The sequence below is a fragment of the Aythya ferina genome (assembly GCF_964211825.1).
Source record: "Aythya ferina genome assembly, chromosome: 1".
Classification (NCBI taxonomy): Eukaryota; Metazoa; Chordata; class Aves; order Anseriformes; family Anatidae; genus Aythya; species Aythya ferina.
In genome coordinates this window covers 91477637-91502059 of record NC_140296.1, presented here as the reverse complement: position 1 = coordinate 91502059, position 24423 = coordinate 91477637, and the positions used below count along the sequence as shown (strand labels likewise).

Sequence of the window (24423 nt, the reverse complement as noted above, 5' to 3'; positions counted from 1 at the left end):
TTAAGAAAAATTTGTCCAGATATTATAATGATGGATACCTGGGCATCTTTTGTTCTGTATTACCCAGCAAGGATAGGTCTTCATCTTTTTTTTTTTTAGCAATATATTAGGTACTCATCATTAGCAACTTATCAGTGCTTAGTTGACCTTAAATGATTGCTATTGCCACTGGCTGGATAACAGAATAAACAGCAGGGAAAGCATGCCCTTGGCAAGTATTGATTGCTATTTCAAGATATCACCACAAACAAGGTCCACAGTAACTACACTAGAAGATTACAATGCAAGTTGGTGAGGCAGCATGTTCTGAACTATTTTCAACTTTGCCTAGAACATTATTGATGATCTATATCCAAGGAGAGTTGGTTTCTCCAGTGTTCCCATTACAGTTTCTGGCTGTCCTACAAGTGCACCAAACTGAGTATACCTTGTCTCAGGAATGAAGTGGTCTCCAGTTTGCCTTTGAATTGAAACCACCTTCTAAGAGACTTCGTCAGCCCTGACCTCATCAGCAGAGAACAGAGCTGTGTTGGAACATGAGGGGAGTATTAGATCATGGAAACTAAGTAAGTTGAAGGACTTAATCTAATTCCTTCATTCCTAGGTTGTTTTTCTTAATGTCATAACAAATTAGAAGGACTACCTAGTGCGGGAAAAAAAAAAAAACAAAACAAAACAAAACAAAAAAAAAAACAACAACACTACCCAAAACAAAGCCCTAGAAAAAATAACACTAGTTTCAGGCTTGTGATGTCTTTGACTTATGTTCTGATTTGTGTCTACTGATGTATATCTGAATATACATGTATTCTCCAGAATATGTTTTATGTTGTCTTGCATGAAGCTGTGGGTTACTGATGCCACTGGAATGTGACAGAAAACTGGAATGAGATAGTTTTGAAATTCCTTGTAAAAAGGATTGTGCTGAATATGATCAAAGGCTGATGAGATGATCCAGAAGTGGTACTGATGATCTGTGATTTCAGTATTTCAGGAGAATATAGCCTACGAGCAGAAATGATTGAAACAGCTGTAAAAAATTAGAGCTTTTATTTTAATTGTTAATGAAAGATGATAGAAGGCATTCATTGCAAACTGAAGCTTGTGAACACATTGGTCATGTAACAGTTCTTGTACACTGGCTCAGGCTGTAACATTAGAGCATCTCCAAGTCTGAGGACTGATTGGGTTAGTTTTCCAGCTGCCCTTAGACAGATGGAGGAATGGATGGATGCCAGACCTCTCTGTGTTTTCTCTACAGGTTTTATGTGACCCAGAAGAGCTTTACTGAAACAGCAGGTCCTGTGCCACTCATGTAGTAAAGGCTAATGGTTTCGTTGCTGAAATTTTTAGGTTTTCTGTGTGCAGTTGTAAGCATCCCATTTATCTAACAGCTGTGCCATTGTTCTTTATGGCCACTGACTTGAATGAGTTACCAGAAGCTGTTTTCAGAAGGGTCTCTTTGCTGTCTGTGGCTGTTTTTATCTATGTTCCTATGCCCCTCAGAAAGAGCTGGGCTTTAAAAAGGTGTGACTCAGCACAGTTGTGTCATGTCATTTATTATTATTTCTTGCTGAGAGCCTTGGGCATTACCTCAACACAATTATGAAACAGGGCCCTATTGTGGCCAGCTCAGCACATAAATAAGCTGAAGGGTAGTCCTGTTACAAATTAAACAGTACAATAAGAAATACCAGCTAGAGACAACAAAATGAGTGCAGAAAAACATGACAATATTGTAGCCATCAGTGGTTGGGCTAGTGGGCAACTGTCACAGCAAAAACCACAGGATAAAATAGTTTGCAAGAAGCTATTTGAAAAACAAAACAAAGCAAATGAACAAACAAACAAAAAACAACCTGACCCTTCCTCCCCCCCACCCCAATAAAAGTCCAGAAACCTTACATCACGTTTATTAGTCATAAAGAAGCAAAAGTTGTGAAGATTGAAAAAATGTTTACAGAATGATTGAATTTGGGTATTAGCAAATCTGGACTGTCCTAAGCCTTAGACCAGAGAGATCATCTAACACGTCCGCTGCCCTAGAGAGGAGTTTCAGAACCCATCCCTGCTTCCAGGAGAAGGTACAGAGCCATCCAGAGAAGCCCCATTAAAATAAAAGTTTCAGTAATTTCCAAGCTTTCTGCTGCAGAGCTTGAGCTCAGTTAGATCTAGAGCTCTAGGGCTTTTGGTTCCCTGGCACCATGTTTGACTATCTCCAAACAATAGGTCTTGAAAGCACTCGCAACACACTTTGGAGCATGGGAGCACATGAGTCCCTGGAGATGTGCCAAGGGTACAGGCAGAGTCCATGCAAATCTTCTCTTCAGTCTCCCAAAGTTTACTGAGAATATGCAGTTTGGGAGTTCTGTCTGTCTCTCACTGGTGACAACACTTTCTTCTAGGGAGAAGCTGACGATTTGTAGTCATCATATGTACGTGTCTAACCACTGACAAGTATCTGATAGACCTTGTGATTGCAAAATGTGTTTCATTTTAGGGGAGTGTTGAAGGGCAGAAGTGATCCTGTTTTGCATATTTTCATGAGAACTCCATTAAGACTTAAGGGCTATCTTTAATGAGAGGGGTGGCTGAGGGAAAATTACATTGCTGGGTGGACAAAACACATTGATGTGCACATCAGCAGCTGGGTGTCACAGAGATTGTAAGAACTCTTTTAAATATCCTGCCATTCACCTTGTGTCCTATGACCTGCTATATAGATTGTGGAATTTGTTCTTTTTGTGTCTTAGCTACGAAGGAGATAATTAAGGGTCTGAGCATTAATGTCTGCTGACAGATTTCCATTGAGTTTCATGGTCATTGAGTCCACTCATATTTGAAATGTTCAGTTATCTCCACAAGAAAAAGGTGGTAGATGACCAGAAGAGATCATATTGTTCCTGTTGTCACTGATTTCCTTTGCTAAACTCCAGCAAGGTAGAAGGTTGCATTTCCCAAATCAGCATTAAGAAATAAAAAAGTCATAAAAAGGTCAGTTTAACTCCTGCTGCACAGAGCTATACCTGATGTAAGCGTACTGACTTCCTTTAATTTTATTTCATGCAGCTATTAGTATTTATATTGTGAGATCTCTGGAAATTGAGGAGATGTAGGATTTGGAAAGCAAATAATGTTTTAATCTTCAATTTGAGATAAATAAGAAGCACACTTTGGAGGTAAATATCACATAGTACAGAAAATACATGGGTCGAGGGTAGTATTTTACTGGAACTGAGAAATTTTATAGTCTTCTTAGAGCCAAGAAAGAATGGAGATAGTGAAAAAAGCAAGGGCAACTGCCCTCCTCTCCTGAATCCCCCACCACCACCACCACCAAAGTCTGTGTTAAAAAGGAAGGGTGGGGAACAGGAGAGGTACAATTAGGCAAAGTAGGCATTGGAGAGGCATTTAGATAAAAGAGTTCACAATAAAAAATAGAATACAAGAAAGGAAATTAACAAATAAAAAGCAGTCTGAAATCCCACAAAGTCCAGCAAGGCCACTATAATAATCTACAGACAGAAAACCTCTGAGCAAAAAGGGGTTGTTCATAGCAGGTGGAGCTGAGATATCAAGAGGAGCACAGCAGAGTCTAAGAGGAGACATGAAACACCAACCCAACCCTTTTTCCTAGTCCTTTTCCAGTGTAAGTTAGCCTTGTCCCATAGTACAAGAGAGCTCTGCTTCAGTGACTGCTCCTGTACAGGAACTGGCTGGCTGAAAAGACAGTGCATTGTTTTCTTAAATACAATTAAATAACCCTTTGCTTTCTCTGAAGGAATAGCAGAGGTCCTCTGTAGTAGTATGCATGCACCTGGGTTGCCATGCTCCAGCTGCGAGCCAAGTAAGGTTTTCTGCATGTGTGGTGAGTCTGTAGTCACTCTGTTGCATCTTTTAATTCCCATTATCAAGGACAAGAGGTAGATGCAGTGAGTGCTTCTGCTGGGGAGCTGCCACCAGCTCTTGGGGTTGTAGATGAGGAGGTTTTTGCCACCTGAGGGATGAGGGGTCAAGGCACAGCAGCATTGTGGCAGGCCAATGGCCACAGTCACCATGGACACTTTAGTCTTTGGGCAGCATTGGCCACTGTGGACATCAGCAGCTTACTGTTTTGCTTTTCTGACAGGCTGCTGAGCTGAGCTGCCTTTCTCAGGGCTACATTAGGCTCAAGAGCCAATGCAAGAAAAGCTGCAGCTAGCATGGCTAGGAGAGGGGAGCAGGAGTGCCTTTTCTGAGCTGTAAGGTGAATTTTATCATTAAAAGGCTGCTCAGCAACAGCATGGACTTCAAATGCCTTTAATCCAAATCATAAAATCTGAGTAGCTCTGGAAGAGAAGGGGATGTGAAATGGACATTACAAAAATGTGCAGGGTGGAGGGACTAGAAGAAACAAAAGGCCATAGGAGAATGGTCTGGTCTGTTGCATAATGTATTTTGAACATCTCAGGACATCTGTAAGTTCACAACAAAATAAGTCTTAATAAAGTCTGTTCTCTGTAGAAGTGAATTAGGCACATTTCTTACTGGTAATATCTGGGTTGGGGGCTCTTTGTGAGGTACAGCTGTAGGAGCTGCTAATGCCAGTGACACCTGAAATTGGGTAAAGCGTTGCATACTATCATCAGCCATTAATGAGAAATACAGAAATAATTAATTAGGGCTTTGCAAAAAGCAAGTGATCAATTATGTCACTTTTACATCTCTGTATAGTATAACACCCTTTCATATGGATCTGAGAACACAAAAATCTTACCCCGTGATTATCTCCTTCTCCTTTATAGTCATCCTCCCATCTCCCTTTAGATGTTCATGGGACCAGACCCTGCTGGTGTACAAGCTGTTCAGCCTAAGTCTGTGAGGACATGCCAAGGTACCACAACTGACTGTCTTTCCCCAGGGATCGTATTTTCTCTGATTCACAACATGGTTAAATTCTTCTCCACATTGTTCTTTATGTAGCTTCTTGGAAGCTCTTAAGAGACTTGCCTGTGAGTGTAAGCTATGCAAGGAGGATCCTGGCTAGGAGTACCCTACTCCCATGACTGGCCCATGGCTATCTCAGTAGTAGGCTCTGCTGGAACCAAATCTTCCTGTTTGGTAATAATAATGCTTTTAAATGGAGAATTAGAAGGCAATAAAACAACCTTGCAACTCCCTTAGAAAAGTGCAAAGAGCTTTTTTTTTGCATCTTTCCCGCATACGTATAAAATGCTAAGCACAATTCTTGCTCCATTTCCTCTAGTGAGGGGGTCTTCACACCTTGGAAGGGGGACTAGATGTGCCCGGCAAAGCCTTACTGCTGTGTGCCTGTGGCCCTATAGCTTGATCAGGGGCATGTGCAGCTCCTGGGGACATCTGGCCCTGTGGCCCTTTGTCCCCCATTTTGACCTTTAGCCCCCACGTTGGTTGGTGCCACTTCTGTCACTCTTCCTTTTTTATTTATGGCACAACCTAGCAAACAAGGCCTGATTAGACAAGTTTTCATTTTTTTCCCTAATCTTGACTGTATGCCTCAGGAGACTGAATTTAACCTGCTGCTCACAAGCACACATATTCTCATTTTACATTCCGGAGCTGCGTTTCGGTTTGTTCCCCCTGTGTTTCATCTGCAGAAGCTGTAGAAGCAGAATATTCTTCCTCTTCAGGATGAGTTCACTTGTTTCTTAGTGATATGTAGGAGCTAATCCCCCAAAGTCCCATATCAGGTCTGTGTACCAGCACACCGGTTCCTCATGAGCAATTTGAAACGATACAGAACCGCACTTTGGTGCATTCAGCTGGGGACATTGCAAAATGAAGATGTAATTTAGCAGCTCGTCCTGAAATTATGCAGTTCTTTTTGAAAATAGGAATAAAAGTTTTGCTGTCACTCAACAAAGCATGAGCTGGTGAGTGCCCTGCTGAGGACAGGTTCTGAACCACAGCAGCTTGGTTGTTTCCAGGCCAAGTGAAGGTACAGCAGAAAGTCACCCCCCACTGGACCTTGCAGGGGCTCCAAGCAAAAATTTCTTTTTTTGCTTATTTTCAAATTTGTGAGCTGAACTAAGCTTGCAACAAATTTTGTGTGGTCAAAGGTGCAGTTTCAGAACGAGTAACCTGGGGAAAAAAAAGAGGTAGAATGCTAATGTGTGTGTTTTAGGGGGAAGGTAAGAAGTGCAGTGTTTGGAAGTAGCTGTTTGATTTGCAGGTTTTCCAGAGTTAAAATATTCATTGTTTCAGTCAAGGCAAGTCTGTAATTTTGGGGTGCTATTATGAATATAAATAGAGTACTACGGAGATTCTCTAACTCTCTACCCATGAGACTTAAGCATACTTTTTCCCTACTTAATCATGAGAAGGTTTTCATGCTGCATGGCTTTTAGAGATACTGAAGATGCTCACAATCTAGACTGACTATCATTTTCTCCCCATCTGCAGCTGTCCAGTCAAGGACTATTCTGTGTAACCAGTAGCACTTTTTAATTAGACTCATCAGTAAGAGCATGTAATTCATGTTAGGACAAAAAAATGTTTCAGATAATTTAGCAAGTGGCATCTGGGTTATTGCCAGCTGCAACTGGATCTTCTGGGTCTCTCAGCTGGGGACCTTCTGTGCAATTGAAACCATCTTTGAAATGGCTGACACTCACCCAGATTAACTCCAGTTATCTTAACTTTCTCTTTTCTGCTTATTTTAATGCTGGTTGATTCTCCTGGATTTCCTCCTCTCCTTATTAATTATACATCGGAAAGATAACAAAATATTACAAAGTACTGTCATGTCTGTGGAATCCAGCATATTGGATTTTTTGCCTGGAGTGTCAAGCAAGATTAATTATTCTGATAATAGCAGAATTATTGCATTTATCACATACAGTAAAAAGATACTATTAACATCCAGGTTGAGTTATTCTTGGTCTTAAGAGGCACAAATGGCAGACCTGGCATTTAGAGGGCTTTTGTGCCTTTAAAAAGCCCAGTCCCCCTGTTACCTTCTCCTGCTCCTTGGGCCAAATTCTTGCTGCAGGGCTGGCTGTTACCATGGTGGCAGAAGGCAGTCCTGCAGAGAGTTGTGTAGGTATGAATGTTTGGCAGAGCACTAGCATTTGAGGTAGACAGTATAATTACTCAGTCATTCAACACTAAAAAAAAAAAAAAAAAAAAAAAAGTGATTTTGTTTTTCTCTGATTGCCTTAGTTCCTGCTTACCTATGGTGAGATTGTCAAGATCTGTTGCACAGCTTCTGAAAGCTAATTTGAGGTCAGCTTGTGAGTCAGAATTGATTCTTGATTTTTGTCAACTGTGAGCTGGAGCTGAAGGGTTTGTTTTGGGAATAAGGAGAGCAGCCGCATTTGTGTGCTGGTCCCAGTGGCCGCTCTAGCAGTCAGCATCTTCTGAGCTGGCCTCCAAGTTCCTGTGTTTCCTCTGAATTGGTAAAAGGAGTTAAAAAGGAGCGGGATCCTTTCAACTTCAACCCCATCTTTTCCAATGTTTTTCTATTTTGGTGTTACTACAAAGGAAAAGAAAAAGCAAGTTAGGTCTCTGGAATGCACCCTCATTAAAAGGAGGCTGGTAACCAGCCTGCTGTGTGACCATAGTCCGTCTCAGCTCATGCATTTGCAACTGAAACACCTCGACTTTCTGGAAGTCTCTAAATGGATGGCTTTCAGTCGGAGCAGTACACAGACATTATAAACCCTGCAATTACTTTTACTGTAGGGCCATAAAATATAGATCTGTTAAAGTCTGGGGGCAGAACACGCAGGCGTCCTGCAGTTCCGACCAGGGCAGATTAGAGTCTATTACAGATGATGAAAACAAGGTACTAGAAAATCCATTAGAGCTATTTGTTGCCACTTGCAATGATAGTCCCTGTAACCACATTAAATCAAAACATCTCTGGGACTTCATTACAAATTTCTTTTATCAATACTGTATGCTGATATAAATAATAGCATAACAAAATCAGGGAGAAGAAATTATATTGCTCTGTATGGTTTAGGGATTTGTGATCAATTATTTAGCATTTATATCAGAGAAGCACTTAATGTTTTCCATTGGGGTGGGATGTTGTACTGCTAGGAACCATGTACATATTGAGCAAATGAAAATCGCTGGCCAAAAGTGCTTTGACCATCTAAATTGGGTTAAGGACAAAGTGTGTAAAATGAGAGAGTAAAAATGATTAAAGTCCTCTCTAGATACTGCTACTCTGGGACTGAAACTACACTCATATCTAGTAAGAGAATGGAAAGAAGCATCTGCTTTTGAACTCTAGGAAACAGCAAAAAAGAGACTGACAGAAACCTGTGGTCACTGAGTGTAACACACCTTGCTCTTCAAAGCCCCCTCCTTTTCTCACATGCTGTCTACCAATATAAATAATGCTGGCTTGTGTCACTTCTGGCAATAACAAGGTTGGCCATCAGTGGTTCATGAAGAGAAGCAAGAACAGTATGTTTTCATGGTAAGAAGTGGAACAAGATTGTCATCGTGCTTTAGACAAGAGTCTGGAGGGAAAACTAGCCTTGTTCTTCCTGATTCCATCAGGAGGTTTGTATCTGAGATTGCAGGATCTATGAGTTGAAAACATTAAAAAGAGATATGAATCAAGCATGCCAGAAAAGTTCAGTGAAAGTAATATGAACCCAAAACAATGACTTTTTTTCCCCCCACAGCTCTGTTTGCAGTATGCAATTATCATGAGCTTGTTGGCAGTCCTGCAATAATTAGGCACAGCAGCATGAGTGAAGAACATATCAATCTTAGCTTACAGTTTCTTTGGTTTTCTTGGTTTATGCTGACCTCATTATACTTAAATAGTAGTATGCATCTTTGTGAAAAATGTGCAAAATGAAAAAAAAATCAATATAAGCTATAGTGGATCCCTCAATTTCTAGTATAAACATACAATTTGCATTTTAGAAGCCAAAGATTCATACAACTAGATTTTAACCCTAAAAACTATGATTTGCTAACATAGATGAGCAGATATATCTGCATTAGAGATCATTAGTTTCAAAATAATTTTAAAGAATAAATCTGAAACCCAGACTTGTAAAATGCTACGTTCGCAGTGACTGTCTTTGTGGGTACAGTTCACATAATGAGGACAGCCTTCAAGTACCTAAAGGATGTGAAAATCCAGTTCTTACTCAAGGTACCTTTACAAATCTCAGCCTGTTTATTAAATGCATTCACCTCTGCGCATTTGTCCCTGTGACACAGATGTATCAGGGAAACACATTTCTGTACTGAAGGACAATACTGCTGCAATTAAGAGTATTCCTGGAGTTTTCTTTTGAGATTCATGTGGGGGCAGATGGAGCCACGCTTTGGTCTTCTGCAGACCTTGAGGGGCAGAGTTCTGTTTGTCTCCATCTCTTCCCAAATTCTGGGCAGCTGGAGTTGATACCATCCCAGCACCCCTGCCTGGGCAGAAGCAAAGTCTTCCTTAGCAATACTAGTTCTTGAGCCAAATTCTCAGTCTTCCTATCAGCCATGCATCCTGGCTGGCCCCCAGACAACAAGCAGCAACTGATCCTCTACTCTTCTTTGGGGCTGGAAGTCTGAATTTGTTTTATCTTCCAAATTTTTAAAAACAAGAGTGGAGGTGATATCCTAACCAAACAGAGCCTTTGGGGCTGTTGCAATTCCTACTTTGGTTCTGAATCAGTCCAATCCCAGAGACAGGCTGAATGTAGTCTGTCCACATTATTGGCATGTATGTGGAAAGTGAGGGACCCTACAAGTGGGTATTACAGCACTATGTCAGTATTGTCCCTTTTTATTTCCACTCTACTGTGCGGTGGTACCAGAAAGGTTGATTTATTGATTATTTGCCAAAAGGCTATGGATTAAATAAACAAACGACTTCCCTGCCTTCACCTGCCTGAGGCTCTCCAAATTGCTTATCTGCATGCCATATAACAAAGCCAAAAGGCAGTAAACCTTCCTGCCCTCACACTGTTGGAATGATACAGCCAATGTCCCTAGTCTCTAGTATCCCTAAGAATGAAAATTATGAGGTTTAGCTGAGACTCCTGAAAACAACCTTGAGCATGGCTTCTAAGCACCTCAAGAGTTTTTTATATGCATACGGATGTGTACATATGTATGCATATATAAATATTAAAAAAAAAAAAAAAGTTAACAGACCCATTCAACTTCCATTCCTGGCTAGTGGAGTATTTCCATTGGGTTTAAGGGAGAGTAGAATCAAGCCTCAGTTCAGGAAAGTGCTTCAGTCTGAGGTTTGAAGAGGTTACTTGTCCCAGAAACTTCAATTAGGCATGTCAGCAAATCCTTTGCTGACTAAGAACTTCCACAGCTCAGCTGTTGTAGAGGGCAGCATCCAAGCTGGATGCTATAGGATGTTGACCTCTCTCGAGAACTCCATGCAGCAGCCAACCATCTGCAAAACATGCAGAGTAATCATAATAATTCCCTTGGCAGCCTATTTCAGGGAGGAAAGGGAAAAGAAAGACTAGAAAAAAGAAGGAAATTCATTTTAGGTTGCATTGAAATACTCTCACAATAATTGCCTTCACATTTTTGAGTTTGGGGCTATATATTAAAACATTTCTACTCTCAACATGGAATGTTATAACAAGGTTTTCAGAGTTAATGAATGGTATGAGAGGAAAAAGAAAACCCATCGTACTAGTTTTGTATTCTTCCCCATTGACAAATGTAAATCTTGACCCTTAGGAGGAAGCATGTTTTAGGGATAGTTAGCACTATATACCAGTTCCACTCACTTGACACAATTAATTTTCATGTCTTCTTGTAGGGATTTACAACTTCTCTGACCTCATGAGCAATTTCCTGAAATCTTTGTATGCCTAAGAGTCTGTTGTCCCAGAATCTGTATGAATCCACCAGGTACGAAAGGTGTACAATAATAGGATCACGTCTTCCTTCAAGTTACCTTTAATAAAGCTTTTGTTTGTTTGTTTCTATGGGAGAAAAGGTCATTTTTTTTCTTCTTTTCTTTCTGAAGCACTGATATATATGATACACTGGGTTACCTCATACTGATGCATTGATATGCCTGATACACTGGTATTGCTACACCTGACACACTGAACTCATTTGCTCCTCTGGGAGCACTGATGGCAGTCACTCTTTTGCTGAATGCTGCCTCTGGTTAGGGACTACTGGGTAATGAGCAGCATGATCAGGCCACAACTATTTTATGTGGGAGGCCTATTTACACAGGAGAGGTCAGAGGGTGGTGGTGGCCCCGTGCGGAAGTGAAAGTCTGGCAAGCTGAATTTGAAATAACTGTATGCTTTTGCCAGGTTGAGTTCTGAAATACATTGAGCATACAAATGGAGGAACAGAAAGTAAAATGAGAGTATTGTATGTATGATGTGTACTAACCCTTTAAATACTTTGTGAGCCCTCTAGTGGTGCTCGTTGAGCCCTGGAAACCTCCAGGAGCTGGCTGGAGCCACGTAGTGCTTTAGCCCATCATAGAATCACAGAATCACAGAATTTTCTAGGTTGGAAGAGACCTCAAGGTCATCGAGTCCAACCTCCAACCTAACGCTAACACTGTTCTTTGGGGTTCAGTGTGCACATCTTCTTATTTCAAGTTCTTACTAAAATCACAGAGATAAGAGCTTTATTTCTACCTCCCTATGATAAAATGTTCTTCAGAATGTAAGGAGGAACTCACTGAAGCCACTCTTCCCATTTAGGCTTCCTTATAGCTGGTTAGCAAGAGGTCCCTGCTCCTCATCAGGTGCTGGAGAGATCCCACCATGCTCCCATGGCATAGTTCAAAACTGCAGGTGTCCACACTGGTCTTCTGTAGGGATGACAATATAACTACTCTCTGTGCTGCTGTCCCCACGGGGTGGAAATTATGCCTGGCTGCCCACATGCAGAGTTGCTGCTGTCTGGCTCGTGAGGCTGTACCAGGACTTTGCTCTCATCAAGACACACAGCTGCCATGTCCCAGGTGGCTGTGGACAATGAAGGCAACATCATGCCTACCATGGCAGATATAGGTCTGTTTTTTGGCATGCCACACTGGCTGGGGTTCACTAAAGCAGTGTGATAAGGATACAGCACTGCAAGCTAGAATTCATATGGAGATGAATAATGTGTCTGGAAAACTCTTAAGCCTCTTTTTTTTTTTTTTATTTATTTATTTATTTATTCCTGAAAGAGCTCAGTTATGATATTTCTATAGAGGGAAAAGCATCATTCTGCTTTTATTCTAAACACAATTCAGAATGCTCCTTTATTTATTTATTTTTTTTTTAAATTGACTCATAAAGTCTCCAGGAGGGCACCAATTAGTGAAATAAACCTATAATCCTCAGTGCAGTGCCTGCTATAGGACTGCTGTTTAACAGCCTTCTTGCTAATCAATTCTCTTCAGTCACCCAAATGCCATAGGTGCTATGTAAATAAATGCAAGTTTAAGAGTGCTCTTCATTGAGTGGTTAAAACTATGCTCCTTCTATGCAACCATAAAATCAGCATGTATGTTAACAGATATTTAATCTGCCTTGTACAAATGACTTTTCTTATTTGATTGTGGAGCTTGAGAAAAACAGAAACAGGAAAAAGCAATAAACTGTTCTTGTGCAACATTTAAAAAATCTGATACTTCTTTGGAAGCCCAGACATAGAACAGAGATACATATTTTAGAGTCATAAGAACATCTACAATTTTGGTTGTTGTTTAACTTCCATTGTAAATTTTAAGCCAGACTTCCATCATTCAAGTTTCTGAATAAAAGAGCTGCTTCTCATAATCTTTTTCATGTGTGACATCCATCCAGAGGAGTTGTTTTTTTTGTTTATTTGTTTTGTTTTGTTTTGTTTTTTTTCCTTTACAAGTTGATATTGTGGTGAAATACACAGTAAGTGTAGCTTGAAATGAGGTGGTGTGCAGAATCCTATCAAAGGCAAATGGAACCCAGATCCACTGAGGATAATGGGGGAAAAAAAAAATCTTTAAGGAAACTAGAATTTCACCTTTAGTGTTTGATGTGTGAGTGAAAAACACCTTTTTACTAATAACGTTTTTGTCCTAAGCAGGATCACAGGAAGCTGGACAGGAGAGTCTATGTATCACTTCTCTTCTGGTTTGTCTTCAGGCAAGAGCAGTGATGCTCAAAAAGGGATGATCAAACACTTAACAGTTTCAATACTATACCCAGGTACCCTTTAACACAAAGATCAGTGTATTGTCTCCAGAAGAAAATGAAGGCAGAAAGAGATGAGATGACTTGCCCTAAACTATCCATCTGAACTTGAATTAAAGCACAGATCTTGTGTGTTTGTGGAAATGAGCTGAGATTTAAAACAAAGTAAATAAGATGATGGTGCATCCTGCAAGTTTCACCGAGTTTCTCACTTAATATTATCTTTCTGTTTTCATACTAATGTTGGGTAATAAATGAAGAATAAGTCAAGGAATCATACAATCATAGTATGGCTTGGGTTGGAAGGGACCTTAAAGATCACCTAACTCCAACCAAGTGAAACAGTTTGTTTGAGTGCCTAGGATTTAAGAGTTTTCAGAATCTCTGAAGTTCCATTATCATGCCTATGTAAGGAAATTTACCCTTCCCTCTTAATTTTTTTATTTCAGTGTGAGTTTTGTTTTTCATTTCTTACAATGTTTGCAATACATATCTTGGGGAACTTCAAACACTCATTTTTTCTACAGATAAACAATCTTAATTATATAAATTCCTTTTCAATTATGAAAACATATTAATGTAGCAATGCCTTGTACATTAATAATAACTAATTTGCACATATAATATTTATTAATATTTTATAATGTAGGACATGAGCTTGTCACTGGTTAAAATCATGAGTCAACTGAGGTAAACTAAACTGACAAGCTATAGGCATCATCATTGACACCCAAGATTTTCATAAAGATGAAACAAACATGCCCCACTTTTCACTCCCCTGATGTTATCAATTTACAACCAACTGCTGATTTGATTCTAAGCACACATACACATGAACTTTTCAGCATTTTATGAAATATAAGGAATTGAACCTGTTTCCATAGTGAAATCTGTAGTTTAATTAATAGCCAAGTGATTACAGGATATATTTATAACCCAGCAAGATTGTTTAAAGAAGGATCTTTCTGAATTCAGTAACATGAAAAGGTGTTAAGCTGATCCTGGAAATACAGCCCACTGCAAACTAGTACACATGAGACTGGTTATGTGAAAAATTAGAACTGAACAGGACTTAGTGAGGCCTGGTAAAATTCCATGATATTAGAACAGAATAACTGCTCTGAAGAATATTTTAAATTTAAATTTTAAAATTAAATGTAATTTTTTAAAGTTTATTTCAATTTTATATTTAGTATGAGATGGTCAGAAATTTTAAGTGGAATTAAAACAGGGAAAGTGGAAGGCAAACATCAGGACTGTGTGATTTTTTTTAAAAAAAAAAAAAGCTTGGAACATATTGTTTATTCTTTACTTTTAAATGCAAACAACAAAAATTAGCATTTTTAAACAAATTATTTATGTAAAGTTCAATGGTAGCAATGGCACAGGACAGATGACTGAGGACCATTATTGCTCCCTCTTCATTTCTGCTGTCCTACCTGTGTGAAGGGAAGTACGTAGTTTTATGGGGTTGTAGGTTTTTGCTTGTGGTCCGCTGACTCCTGAGTTCAGAGATTACTTCTGCAAGGGCTTCCAGGAGGTGACTTGACAAGGACCAGCCCTGGTGAGCTAAAATTTGCCCCTATGAATGTTGCCCCCCTTTATGCCCTGCTCCTTCCAAACCAGAGAGCTCACAGGGAGGGTGCCTTCACATTAAAAGCAGCTCTGTCAATCTGGCACCTGACTTATACTGTAAAAAAAGGCCCTGTTCCCTCTTCCTCTCCCCTCTCCCCAGCAGCAGGTATCCTTCTGCCTCCTCATATTGGCATTGACAATCATGTGGCCTTAGGGTTGACTCAGCTGACAGATTGACATATCTAGCAGCAAACTGCTCCTTTATTTGCATATTTATATATGAGCAGTGAGCAGTGTTAGGTTTCTACTGGAACAATTCTCCATATTGATTTGCTCCAGGGCTGTCTGATTGCTAGAGCCATCCCATGGGGAACAGGGCGAGAGCATGTGGCTGGGCGAGGAGAGAGGATGAGGAGCAGGATGTCCTCCTTCTGCCTTGGCAGGACTCAATGGGATGCAAAACTATAAAGAGAAGATGAAGCTCAGTGGCAAGTAAAGCCAACCAGAGTTGGCATTGCTGGTGTCCTGCCTGTTCCCTGTCTCCAATCCTGTACTCCTGTCCTGTCCTTGCACCATCTCCAGGACTCAGCTGAGCAGGCAGTGAGATTACAGCAGGAGATGACTTTGCAGAAAGCTCAACACTTCTTTGCAGTGCTCATTGTCAGCTGCATTGGCTGAAATGCATTTCTCTGGCTTGCTGCATATGCAGGCAAGAGCCCATCCATCCTTGTGGAAGGGAGCAGACAGGGCAGGGCAGGAACACAGGTCCACAGCAGATGGGACACAGATGAGCTTGAGGACTTTTGGAAGTGCCCCTGAGATATCCAGAGGAAATCATGAGCTCTAGCTGTGAGATCACGTCCTAGAGAGCACCTCCCACCCCCAAGTGTTCAGGGTATCTCTATTCCCACTCTCTGTTCCCACTTACTTCAGTCCACATCATTCTACTCTTAAGAAACAGAAGCCTCCTTATGGCAAGAATTGTGGATCGATTTTAAAGCACATGAAGCCAGCTGAAGACAAAATGCATGTGACAGCTATCACAAAACTGCAGTTTTAAGAGTCTTAACTGATGGCAGCCTAGATGTCAGAACAGTGTCAAAAAAAGTCAGATGCACTGCTGTGGCAAGCGTCAAAACCAGACATGATGAGAAGTACCCTTTCTGTACGCACACGCATACATCCCAGAAGCCAGAACTGTCTTTCTGCACTTGGCCTATAAAAACTTACTTCTTATGCTACACATGCCAGTTCAGTTTTGTTTTCTTCTACATGATGAACAAATGTGAGCATTTGGGTTTAGTAAGCCACATCTGTGAGATACCTCTGACAGGGGCTGCGCACAAATACTCTCCAAACTAAGACAATCCAGCCTTCTGTAACCTGGATGTCATATAGGCTTTCAGAAGATGTATGGAGCTTGTGAAATAGAACAGCAAGTTTAATTAAAAAAGCAAAAATCAACTATGAAAGCAGCTATGAGAGTAACTAGAAGTTTAAAATAGACAACCAAACAAAAACAGACGGTAACTATGCCTTCTTGAGATACAAAGAATTATCTGTTACAGGTTTGATTTATCACTGGATTATGCCAGCTTTATGCTAGTATAGAAACAGGATGATAGAGCCATGCTGAATATCACTAGGTATGCATCCCTTCAGTTCTTCTTACACTCTCATAGGCATAAAAACAGCTAATAGTTGTGCAAATCAAAGAAAAACCTATAAAAATGAAATGGTAGAGACGTCAGATGCAGGGAAAGATAATACACCTTGATCAGTGCAGATTTACTGCAGTGATCCATCCTGAGGGGCAAGAGAAATTTATTGAAGAGCTAATTTTCAGTAAGATAAAGACCTCTTGCAAAGCAACATTAAAAAGTCTTTGGTAAGTAATTAAAACGGATGGATAGTTTCTTAAATACTCTAAATATACACCTCATATGTTGGACTATCTTATCATGCTATTTAATGCTTGCAGCTCTTCAAACCTTATTCTGTTCTTCTTGATCTTGTTGTACAGTACTTTATTAGCTTTGGAGACCCTTTGATTCATAGTGACTTACTTACAGGATAATATTCTATTCAGCAGAAACAAGCATGTGACCTTCTCTATAATAGCAACACATTCTAAGTGGATATTATGCCACGCGTTGCAAAATTTGTATTCTTCACATGGAATGTGCCTCATGTCATGAGAATTCATATTTCTTCTTTAAAATTACATGAGGTTTTATCAAGTGCAAAAGGCATTATGAATTACACTTAAAAACACTCCGAAGTTCTGGAAATGCCAGTGAACCTGATTTCCAAGTGTCTTTATTTGAACAAAATCTTCAATATGCTGAGTGCTTGATAGGCTGGAACAATGCAGGAAACACATTTGTAAAAAGGGGTCCAGCATGGCTGGGATTAGCTTACTGTGAGAAAAGTATACCTTCTATGGTAGCAGGATGTGTTAATAACGCAGTTACAAATGGCTTAGTTTAATTTTATCTATGATCTGTTACATTTATCTATGTAAAATATTGCAAATGTATTCCTTACGTGATTGTTTCAAAGAAATATTTGGCTTACATGCAGTCAGTAACAATCAGTGGCAATGTTACTTTTACAGTAAATGTACGTGAAGTTTATGGGCAACAGCACAGTGGGACATAAAGATATCATTTGGCATTTCCAAGTTTTATGAGTCTTCCACAGAAGAAACTTCTGAGAAGCCTATTTACCCATGTAGATATCTGTACACAGTCATTTACTGTAAGTGAAAGCAGATTTGTGTCATCTGTTACGTTTACTTTGATTGACTATAGATTGCTTGCCCTTTGATTGCTGCTAATGTTCTGTGGAGCCATTTGTTTTCTTGCTGAGTTAATGATATTAAAGGAAAAGGTATTACTTTCATCTTAGGATGAATTAATTTTATAAGTCTTTACTTAAAAGGGAAAACAAAAACAAAAACGCTGACCATATTGCCTATTCTCTCACCTGTCCACTTTAGGAGCATGCATGAACACAGGCTTCTGGGACAAGGAGCTTATTACAGATTAAGGGAGAACATCTTTGTGAGAACCCCCTTGCTAAATTATTGGCAACAAATCACGTGTCCTGTAGGACAGACAGCACTTACATTTTCCTTGGCAAAAACTGGAGGGAACCTGGTCTAAATTCATCTCCTACCTCTCCTGAAAAGTTTTAATAAAGGCATAGTTATGAAGGGGTCTCCAAGTAATGAATTGTGGCTGGTGGGAGTATCCCAGTCTGGGGAAAATAACTCTTCTATTGCATATTTCAGAGTCTTTGCAATTAAGAACACATCCTTGAATAATTTTTAAAAAGAAGCATAAATAAATACATGAAGATGTGATCACCCAGTGATTGCTTCTTGTAATGGCTCCCTGCCCTCTTTATACCTTGTTATCCCCCGTGGCCCAGGCTCTGACTTCCTTTTGAAAGCATGTCAGGCTCGGGAACCCTGCAGGGACCTGAGTGCTGAGTGCTGGATGCTGTCTTGTGGACATGGGGCTGGACATCCCATCCCAAGCACTACAGGGCTGTAGCTTCCTGGAGGCTGTGAGACCTCAAAGCAGTAAATGGGAGAAGCCTCCAATCACACCTTCTCAGAAAGAAGCGAGAAAATGAAGGATTGGTGTTTTGTTGTCGGCATTAACCAAGGAGAGATGCCATACCTGCTGTGGGCAAGAACCTCATCATCCTACAGTGCTGCTCTGGTGGTGATCTTCCTTCTCTTTCCATGGAGGACCTTGTTAGCAATATTATTTTCTCCATCTGACAGATGGAAGCAGCTTTTCTATTCATGTTTCCCATTGGAGCTTTTCAATAGAAGCTGCACAGGAGAGTCTGAAGAGTCCACCACTGTCACACCACAGACGCAGAGAAAGTCATGTGGGCTTGAAGAGCTTTTCAGGAGACTCTTGAGCCTGAACTTCATTGCCTCTGTACCTGTTGTGCATGAAAATGAAGAGCTGATAAGTCTTAATGAGATGGCTATTGCAGCAAAGGGAATTTAAATCCTAAGCGTGTTTTGCCTCAGTAATATGCAGAATTTTCCATTTGGTCACTGGTCTTTTTGTTTCAGAACTGTTGTAGAAATGTAAATTAGGACTAGCAACAAACAGGCTTCTGTTCCTAAGTAGTTGCTGAAGTTATGGCCATCAGATGTGAGTTTAATTATCATTGGGAGAATTGAATAACAACATTTTTTCTTTTGTTTCAGACTGTAATTATTTCATTTTACACCTTTACGGTCACTGCTTGTTTTTATGGGCAGACTTTGTGCAATCCCTCATAGTGTGTTAAAAAAGAATCAGAAATTATGAGCACCATAATTAGGACTGAAACTAGGAAAATATCTTCCTAATAATTGCAGATATGATGAGTAATTATAATTTATGTTGGATTTCCTATGTCTCTGTGAGTTTAACAAACAAACAAACAAACAAAAACAGGTCAACAACCCCATCCTTTCTTTCACTGAAACTCTCCCCTCCCCTCCTGGCTTCTGTGAACTGTGGCAACTCTAAGGGTGACTTAAGGGTGACTTAAGGGCAACTCTGGGCTGACTTCCACAGAAGAGAGAGGAAAGCAAGGTCTGGGCACTTTGTCTTCCTGCCTTCCACTTTCTCCTGTCCCATAGAAGTGATGCTTCCTATTGCTGCCTGCAGACCCCTGGTTCAAGGGGAAAAGGAACCCTGTGTTCCTGCTCAGCAGCTTGCAAGGATGCAATAACTGAGCTGGTGAATCAGAGGACCTAGTAAATGGGAACCCATAATGCTAAGTATGTTGTGGAGCTACAGGAAGCCAACACAGAGATGTTTGTCCCCAGATCCTCTTTCCAAGCATGTCCATCCAGTCTTCCTGGCTGGTCTTGTAACCTACCTGTTTTCAAGATACTACAGAAGTGCTTTAAGCAATTATTATTATTATTATTATTATTAATAATAATAAAGAGACAGTTCTTTCAAAATTAAGTGTTTATGTTTGGGAGAGGGTGTGCAAGCTTTTCTCTTTTTTTAAAAAAAAAAAAAAAAGAAATTTTATAACTCAAGAGTTGTTTCACATTTTCCATCACTTGTCATGTAATTTGAGGTCTAGTGTTGCACTCAAGCAAAGGTTAAAGCTTAGAGGTTTGGGACCATCTGGTGGACCATCCACATGTTATCATTCTGTCCTTTCAGTGATGACTCAGACATCAAAGATTTTGTGCTTTTATGTTTTTTCTTTCTATTTGGCTTACATTGATATTAACGTACACATAAAAGTTAAAAAGTCAATAGATATAATATGTATCATTAGTATCTGTGTTGAATGATTTGTGAGATGAGTGCTTTTTCTCTGTCTTTCTCTCCTCCCCTGCATTTCCATGGAATAAGAAACTGGTAATATGCCTGAAAACCTCTTTCAAAATGTAGCTTCACAATCAGTAACTAGAAAGATCAGAATATTTCCTGAAAGTATGTGGTTTGCATAAGGTCACACTAAAGATCAAATGGAAAAATTGCACTGTGTACGAGTATAAATATATGGTTCTTTTGCCCACTAAATCTGCTTTTTTGTCATTTTGAATATTTCCTGGCAAAAATCCTAATTATGATACCTTTCTGTACTTTAATATGCACACATCTGTATTTATATACTTACCCATATATGTAGTATGTGCAAAATACTTGCATTTTCAGATGTGATGGCAGCAGTTTAGTTACTTCAGAAGATTAACAATAATAAAAAGTTGATTTTTTTTGGAAAAACAACAAATAGTGAATAAAGATTAGATTTTGAAAAACTATATAGAAAATACGCTGCTACAGTAAGCATTAGCTATTGTTCATCACAGCACTGTTGGGTAGTTGCCTACAGATGTGGAAGTGTGGCAGTTGTCCTTGAACACTACCAAGGCTTGCATGCTCCTACTTTTTCTCCAGATTGTTAATAGTGAACAAATGTTAACAATTGAACAAGAAGGTAAATAAAATAAATGGAATATCAGAATACCAGTCTTAATAATGCTTTGGAAGCTGTAGACCTACAATGTGTTGTCTGCTTTATAGTGTATCTGAAGTTCATCTGAAAGTTGGAAGGGTCTGCAGGAAGTCATCTACTATACCTAAGAGATAACAATGTAAATCAGTTTTTGTGGCAATTAAGGTATGTGTGGTGAAAACAGAGATACATGTTTAGATTAGTCAGTTATGCTAGGTATTATAGGCGCTGAAACTTTAAGAATTGATTGCCAAATTTGTTTTTATTCACATTCTGGGCAAATGTTTGGGAATGTGAGAAGAGTCATTAGCAGCACTTCTTTCAGCACATACCAGTGTAATGATTAGCAAAACATCTGAAAACATGCTATGCAGTCTTTTATAGAACTGGCTGCTCATTTGAGCCAATAATTTTGTCTTGCATTTTGTCATATTTTGTCTTTCCTCTGTTAAAACTATTCTAGTCTCCTAAAATGGCATTTTTCCACTTTTATTTTATTTTATTTTTTTTTGGTCCTAACCCTTCACACTGGAGATTAAAATGAAATATATGATGGAGCCATCAGCTCTCTGAATCAGTAGGAATATTCACACAGAGTTAATTGCACATCAAAGAAGCATTTTGAATGGTTATTGTAACCCCACAGCACTCTGGCGATTACAAAAAATTGCATTGACAGAAATCACCGTTATTCACAGTATTATCTTTTCTGTTTTGCTTATGGCAAGGCATAGGATTATAATTTATCATAGTTCACTTCTGAAGTCTGATGTTGTCATGTAAAGACAAGCAGAGCAGGTGTTGTTATGATGATGATTATTAACACTGTTATTGATATTTTTTACATATTAAAGCCTGTTTCAGAGAGTACCTACATGCATGCGTTAGTCCCATGGAGCTGAGAGAATCTCTGAGTTCTCCATGCTTGTTTAAATGTTATTCTAAACAGGGATGAACCTGAACATATGTTTAAGTGCTTCACTGAACTGGAGCCTACTAGAGATATGAAAAGTCTCATTTTCTTCATGGGACAAACCTTTGTTCATTCCAGCTAGACCATGCAGGCATAAATCATGCTGAGCAACCAAAGAAGTATCTCCCTGCATAAATTCCTGGATTGCTTAAACTTAACACCTAATTACAGAGCTGGTGAACCTAGATACACTGAAGGCGGTTTGAAAGGCTGCCTGAAACATCATGGGCTGAGATGCCTTTGTCGGGAGCATTGTGCTGTGATGTGTAACGTGGGCAGATTCCTGTGGGATGTTGACAGTTTGTGGGAAATGAATGTAGGAGGAACTGGGTTACAAAGACCAGGCTTTTTTCTTTAATATTTTTTCTCTGTCATTGTACTCTTTGTGGGCTTGGGGATTTTTTGCTTGTATTGTTTTTTTTGTTGTTGTTGTTTTTGTTTTTGTCTCTTTAGGGTAAGGGGAAGGAGGACCTTCTGGTTTGGAAAAATGTACCCAATAAATGCTGCATGTCATGAGTCACTTGTTCCTGAAGATTTGATACTACATGGTTCCTTCCTTCCCCAGAAGATGCTGGTTGATGCTCCTGAAAGCTATCGTGTTCATTTTTTGCTCATGGCATTTATATGGAGTGATAATCACTTGATAAGCCATGGATTTATGTAATAAATTAATTAGCTCTGCAGTGTTTCCTCAACTCTCTGCCTGCCAGTCTGTCTCCACTGGGACTTGTTCGGTTTTTCCAAACAGGTACAAATAGCTCTCAGTATTACTGTTTTCTTATAAATCATTTGTAAGGAAAATGATTTCTCCTCTTCTCACTAGAAGGGGAAGTTTCCTTCCCTTTTATTCTGGCCTGAGGCACAGGGTGGATGAGATTTACTTGTCTCAGCAGTGGGTTCTCTGCATGCGAACACATAGAGTGTAAAGTTCAATAGCTTACAGCAATGAAAGGATAGAGCCAGAAGCTTTGTCATTGGAAAAGGGTGAATCTTACCTCCATGAATAACTCGTGACTCTTGTATCTAATGTCAGCAGGGCATGAGATACCATATTTGAAATTGTAATGCCTTCAGGTATAGAAAAATAATTTTCATGCCACTCTTTCTCTTACTTCCTTTTTTCTCTTCTGTCTGTATGCTGGAAATGGCGTATGTTATTAGATCAGGATCTGTTTAAGCTAAAGAAGGTACAGATAACATATTGACAATTATTTCTTGAACTTAATGAATTTGTATATTCAAATTTTCTTTATAAGGGTTCAGTCTATTTTAATCCTGCTAGAACAAAGAGTTCCAGAGAATATTTTTTTTAAATTTGTGTTGTATGAAAAAAATGCTGTCTTTTATCACTCCTTACAGATATTTATTGTGTAATGCTTACACTTTCTGATTGAGAGAAATGTTGAGCAGGAGCGCAGGATATTTAATTTGTATTAGAGTCATCATGTTACAGCCTTAAGTATATTCCATTTTATTTTGTCTTTAAGTTAAATGAACTTAATCCTTCTTATATTTCCATATAGAAAATTCTTCATTCCTCTACTTATTTTAATTATTTTTATTTCATTCACCTCTGTTACTGTATCATCTCCTATAAATGTACTGACCAAAACTGAACGCGGCATCCCAATTGGCAGCATATTATTCATTTATGTATCACATTAAGCTTCTTATAATGTATTTTCCACCATATTTCTAATGCCTCATAATATATCATTTGCCTTTTTGTTGTTGTTGTTGTGACATAATGTACAGAAGTTTTTCTGCAGACCTGTTATCTGGAGTCATCCAGACCTTCTCCAGAGTGTCACAGTTTAAATGTCAGAAAAGTGTTTGCGACTTCCCAGTCACTGCTACTAGTGTTAGTCGTTTTTTATTTAGCAGTTTGTGCTGTGTTGCCATTCACCTGGTCTTGGTAGAGTCCCCCTCATGTTTTTTCCTCAATTTTGGCCAATACTTTGTGTGTGTATTCTGCAGATGCTTCCCCCTTAACCACTTAGCTTTTTCTTGGGATCATTCCCATCAACAGCACTGCTAAAAGACAGGAAACACACTACCCCACTTTCTGCCAGGCCATCGAGACTGGTTGTTCTTACTCTTAATTTCACGCGTCTATGCTGTGCTCCAGCTGTTAGTGCAGAGCTGTTGCTGGAGCTCATGCAGGCACATCTGAACTGCCTTTGAACTTGTTAGCTCAGGTAAAGCTGGCAGCAGCAGGCAGTGTGGGAGGCTGTGAGCCCTCCTGGCTTGCACAGACTACAGATAGGTAGCTGTGATGATCTCTGTGCTGATACACCTACCCTCCTGCAGTATGGGAGCTAGCTAGCCAGAAATGACGTACATTGCTCCTCAACCTTCAGATGCACCTCTGAGTGCAATTTGATCATAGCCATCGTATCTCAGTCAGGAAGAGGGTTTATCTGCCAGTCCAGACTGACGCCTGTGTTAAATAGCCTTTCTGGAAAAAAATATTGTCACAGGTTTTGTGACAGTTCTCGTGTGTTCTAGTGACTAATGTGACTCCCTTGATTCCAGCTTTTATAGGCTTCCATCTAACAAAATGCATCATCAATTGCTCCGTATTAAGCTACTGTCAGAGGGATTTTTCCCACACTCAAATGCACATGCATACTCAGTGAAGGATCTCTTTGTACATGCTTGACTGAAGAAATATGCTGTTTTGCAGTATGTAAGTCTTTACGTTTCAGTTTCTCAAAGGCTGCTTTC

At 39.6% G+C, this 24423-nt stretch overlaps 1 protein-coding gene and 1 long non-coding RNA gene across 8 annotated transcripts in view; one reads left to right on the top strand and one right to left on the bottom strand.

Moving 5' to 3' along the window:
- The window catches only part of LOC311430409 (uncharacterized protein), a 237439-nt gene that overhangs the window by 196218 nt on the left and 16798 nt on the right, over nucleotides 1-24423 (top strand). For 2 of the 7 annotated variants that reach the window (XR_014688775.1, XR_014688776.1), the window contains exon 3: nucleotides 22150-22451. The exons of 3 other annotated variants lie outside the window; for them this stretch is intronic. The gene's annotated coding sequence lies outside the window, so the exon portion shown is untranslated. Of the gene's footprint in view, nucleotides 1-375; nucleotides 567-17724; nucleotides 19617-22149; nucleotides 22452-24423 lie in introns of those variants that run through there. 2 more of the 7 variants (XR_014688773.1, XM_084506929.1) reach the window with 2 other exon arrangements.
- Nucleotides 4417-7482, bottom strand: LOC311430410. Its single transcript, XR_014688778.1, has 3 exons — nucleotides 7191-7482; nucleotides 6975-7042; nucleotides 4417-6099 (listed from the first exon to the last, which is right to left on the bottom strand). It is a non-coding gene; the product is annotated as an uncharacterized lncRNA (long non-coding RNA).